Below are 5,286 nucleotides of genomic sequence, written 5' to 3'. Positions count from 1 at the left end.
ACTCGATTGCTCCACCTCAATCCCTGGCTCCGACAATCTCTCACTCTGCTGCCTGACCTCCAAATGCCTTATTTCAATCATCTTTTTAACGATATAATTTTCAGTCTACACTCTCATATCAGTAATGTGTTTGAAGATATGTTTTTTTTTAAAAATAGACATTTCTCCTGTGCTGTGGGGCCGCATTTTAAATTGGACTCCACCTTCACTGTACACCTTCAGACTCCATTGCTCATGCCCTTCCTCCATCCCTCCCCCTTCCTCATCCTCCCCATTCCCACACACCCCATGCTTCCCACCTCCTCCTTCCACCACCCTCTCTCTAATTCTCCCAGCCCCAGTAAATCAAGCCCCATTTTATTTCCCTAAGACCACAGGACCCAGGAGTAGAAGTAGGCCTTTTAGCCCATTTAGTTCACTGCTCTTCACTGAGATGGTGGTTGATCTGACAATCTGTAACTTTGATGCACTGACTGATTTCCCACCTCAAAACCAAACTCCCGGGATGGATCCAGAGGAGTTCCGTTCCAGTTTAAGCTCAGACCGCGGTCACCCCTGGCGGTTTTGCGATAGATTCTACGCCCCTCAGTCACGAAGGAGAGCTCCCAATCTTCTGGCCAGCCCTGAGTTGTTGAAGAAAATCATCTGGGTCTTGTAAAGATTAGGTGTTTTGTTCCTTTCCTTCCAATACGTCCATCTGTAAAAAATAACGGAGCTGAGGGAGTGGAACGGTTTCTGGAAAGTCAAGGAGTGGGTGGTACCTACACCCTCCCCAAACACCATTCATCCAAGGACAGGAAGCTCTATCCTGACCCTTGCTCTTGGCAGTGAGAAGCGTTTGACAGTAGGTCCCCAATGGACACACATTTGCCAATCTCAGCCACCATTCTGTGTCGTCTGCACGTTCTTGTGAACCTCCTCAACCCCATCCCTGTGCTGCCAACGAGCTTGCATTATTTTTTAACAAACGACACAGAAGTTGCAATAAACTTGTGAAAGTCCAGGTTCTGTCGTCTTTGTCCTTTTACAAAAGTCAGCGAGTGTATTTGAAGTCCTCATGCGTTCTCCCGTTCTCTGGCAGTCCCTGGGGATGGGGGAGGGGTGACTTGTGGGGCTCTGAGATGCCTGATGAGACTTAATGCCCGGCCTGTGGACTCTACCACTCTGAGAGGCTGGGGGTGGGGTTGGTGCACAAGGAGTTGGGTGGATGATTTCGGAGGCTTCCCCCACATCCTCACCCCCATCTTCTGGACAAAAAAGTGATGGGGAGGTGATATCCTAGTGGGATTATTGCCAGATCTTTAATCCAGAGACCCTGGTAATTTTCTGGGGACATAGGTTCGCATCATACAGTGGCAGAAGGTGGGATTTGAATCCTTATAAACATCTGGAATTTGGAGTTTGATGGTGTCGATTGTCAGGAAAATCCCATCTAGTTCTCTAATGTCCTCAAAGGAAGGAAATCTTAAACAGTCTGGCCCAGGCATGACTCCTGACCCACAGCAACGGGGTTAAAACTTAACTGATGAAGGGCTTTTGCCCAAAATGTTGATTCTCCTGCTCCTTGGATGCTGCGCTTTTCCAGCACCACAATCTTGACTCTGATGTCCAGCACCTGCAATCCTCACATTCTTCTCTGGACAATTAGGGATGGGTAATAAATGCTGGTCTCTGGATCAGTGGTGCTCGAGGAGCACAGCAATTCAGGCAGCATCTGACGAGCAGCAAAATCGACATTTCGGGCAAAAGCCCTTCATCAGGAATAAAGGCTTTATTCCTGATGAAGGGCTTTTGCCCGAAATGTCGATTTTGCTGCTCGTCGGATGCTGCCTGAACTGCTGTGCTCCTCCAGCATCACTGATCCAGAATCTGGTTTCCAGCATCTGCAGTCATTGTTTTTACCTAATAAATGCTGGTCTGACCAGTGATGTCCACATCCTGTAAATGAGTAAAAGGCAACTCTCAACAATCTCTGAGATAGTCATCAAGCATCTATCTGATTAGATTAGGATATCTGGTCAGCATTGACAAGTTGGATGAAAGGGTCTGTTTCCACGCTGTACTGTACATCTCTAAGACTATGTCGATGACTATGATTATGTCTATGACTATGACTAGTCCCATCCTCCAGCACTTGGCCTGTAGCCTGGATGATTCAGTGAAGCGTGTAAGCCACTGAATCACATCTGGTCATGTATGTCAGTTTTGTGTGTTCTTCCTGGAATAGGCAGGGGAGGTGATGGCCTAGTGATATTACTACTCGACTTTATTTATCCAGAGCGCCAGGTAACCTTCCTGGGTAGCTGGGTTCTAATACCATCATGGCCGATGGTGAAGTTTGTCTTCAGTAAACATCAGGAATGAAGAGTCTAATCATGCAAATTGTTGCTGATTGTCAGGAAGAAGCCATCTGATCCGTAACTACCTTTTAGGGAAGGAAACATCTGACACACGCATGACCACAGACCCACAGCAAAATTGTTGAGTCCTAACTACCCTCTGGGCAATTAGGGTTCGGCAATAAATGCTGGCCCAACCAGTGATACCCACATCCCAAGAATGAATTAAAATCTTGTTGAAGGAACTGTTCTTCCTCACTCCTGGAATTCCATCCTGTGAACAAGACAAAATTCCTGAAAATCGTGCTTTGAGCTGAGGTGTAAGTGTTGCGTGTAATTACAATCGCTTAATAACAAAAATTAAACTCTCCGAGCTAACAATTACAGCCAAGGAGCAGCTGCGTTTTAATGGGGAAGTGATTTTTGTTTAGCATGTTGATACAAGATAATCAGAGGGTTAGATCGGGTGGACAGTGCGAGCCTTTTTCCTCCGATGGTGACGGTGAGCACGAGGGGCACAGCTTTAAACTGAGGGGTGATGGATATAGGACAGATGTCTTTACTCTGAGAGTAGTAGGGGTGTGGAATGCCCTGCCTGCAACAGTAGTAGACTCATCAACTTTAAAGGCTTTTAAATGGACAGTGGACAGACATATGGATGATAATGGAATAGTGTAGGACAGATGGGCTTCAGATTGGTTCCACAGGTCAGCGCAACATCGAGGGACAAAGGGCCTGTACTGTGCTGTAATGTTCTATGTTGTTTCATGGGGACATGTTTGTCTTTTAAATGAGGCATAGCTTTGAGCAACTTAGTGTTGGGTTATACTTGGCATTGTTTTGTTCTCCTTTCCTGGGATGGGATTATCACAGACAAGGCAAACATTGGTGGGCAAACATTTAGTTGCCCTTAAACTGCTTGGCCATTACAGAGGGCAGTTGAGAGTCAAACACATTGTTGTGGGTTTGGAGTCACCTGTGGTTCAGACCTGGGAAAGGACATGCCCTTTATGAACCAGACAAGTATTGAATGATCAATGATAGTGTTGTGGTCACCAGACAATGACCAGGATAGCTCCACCAAACTCCCAAAACACTGATGGAATCACTGACAGAACAGTGAGTTCCTGGTGGTAAACCCACACGCTTCTGAGTCAAGGCCACAAAGCAAACAGCTGAAAGGCAGTTTCAGTAATACAGCAACAGCCCGAAGGAAGAGGGATAAGGAAGTGAGATATCTCCATAGCAAGCAGATCTCATGAAAAACCAGTTTCTGCAACAGTCTGACCAGCAAGTGGAGTTGTTTCCACTCACTTCAGCCTTTCCTGGAGCTCTTCAGTGACTGGGAATACCTCTGTGTTTGTGGAGAGCAACCCAGGTGGGTACAAAGCTAAAGGGGAAGAGTTCTGTTCAGGTTTGGCCTACTCTTTGTGGTGGTATCATGTGATCTCCCATTGTCCCAACCCCCGCGCACACCCCAACATGTCTGCTTTCACAAGGTTCCTGTCTCCCAGCCAGTGTGCCTGTCACTCTCTACAGCATCGGTCAGTGCTCCCACATAACAGCCTTGAGTCGGCCGAAATAAAGGGAGTTCCTGATGAACATTCCTGATGAAGAGCTTCTGCTCAAAACATCGACTCTCCTGCTCCTCGGATGCTGCCTAACCTGCTGCGCTTTTCCAGCACCATGCTTTTGGACTCTGATCTCCAGCATCTGCAGTCCTCACTTTCCCCTTAATAAAGGAAGACTTCATAATTTGTTATTTTAAATTTATTTGTGGGCTGTGCCCATTCCTGACTGCCCAGAGGGCAATGTGTTTCTCAACCCCATTCTCCTGCTTTCTCCCTGTAACCCTTAACCCTGACCCCTCACCCCTTGCTAATCACAAACCTAGCTCTCTCTATCTTAAATACACGCAGTGACGTAGCCTCTGCAGTCCTCTGTGGCAATGGCATTTCCTTCCCTCAAGGACGTTAGTGAACCAGATTGGCATAGCAACTTCCACGTTCTCACCACATCTCAAAGCCCTTTGGAACTAATGTCACTGATTTAAAGCAGCAAGATCCCACAAATGGCAAATTTAAAAATAAAAGATGGGAGGACACACCTTTCCACGACGAGACCACTAGCATTCCCACTCCTTTTCTTACTAGTTGCACGGGCCTTTGAGATGATTGTACAACAACAACCCAGGGAAGGTCAATGCTGCCAACAGCACGCCAATGTCAGTTACTGTACGTGGAACATTGGAGCAGCTACGTCCCCTACCCACATTGTGTAAAGCCCTGTTTTCAGCAATTAAGGGCAAAAAACCCCATCAGTATCACCCTAAACGATTTACCAGACTGCTATCCAAAAGTCACAGGTGTAATCATAGAACATAGAACAGAGAAGAATACAGCGCAGTACAGGCCCTTCGGCCCTCGATGTTGCGCCGATCCAAGCCCACCTAACCTACACTAGCCCACTATCCTCCATATGCCTATCCAATGCCCGCTTAAATGCCCATAAAGAGGGAGAGTCCACCACTGCTACTGACAGGGCATTCCATGAACTCACGACTCACTGAGTAAAGAACCTACCCTACCATACCAGGCAACATCCTGGTAAACCTCCTCTGCACCCGTTCCAGTGTCTCCACATCCTTCCTATAGTATGGCGATCAAAACTGCACACAATACTCCAGATGCGGTCGCACCAGAGTCTTATACAACTGCAACATGACCTCAGTACTCCGGAACTCCATTCCTCTACCAATAAAAGCCAGTACGCCATATGCCTTCTTCACCGCACTATTTACCTGGGTGGCAACTTTCAGAGATCTGTGTACATGGACACCAAGACCCCTCTGCTCATCCACACTACCAAGTATCCGACCATTAGCCCAGTACCCCGTCTTTTTGTTACTCTTTAAATCAGCAGATGGCTTCCAGCACATGTTGCTAAC

This window comes from Chiloscyllium plagiosum, chromosome 14 (genome assembly GCF_004010195.1).
Source record: "Chiloscyllium plagiosum isolate BGI_BamShark_2017 chromosome 14, ASM401019v2, whole genome shotgun sequence".
NCBI classification, from domain to species: Eukaryota; Metazoa; Chordata; class Chondrichthyes; order Orectolobiformes; family Hemiscylliidae; genus Chiloscyllium; species Chiloscyllium plagiosum.
Note: the sequence above shows the minus strand (reverse complement) of the source record.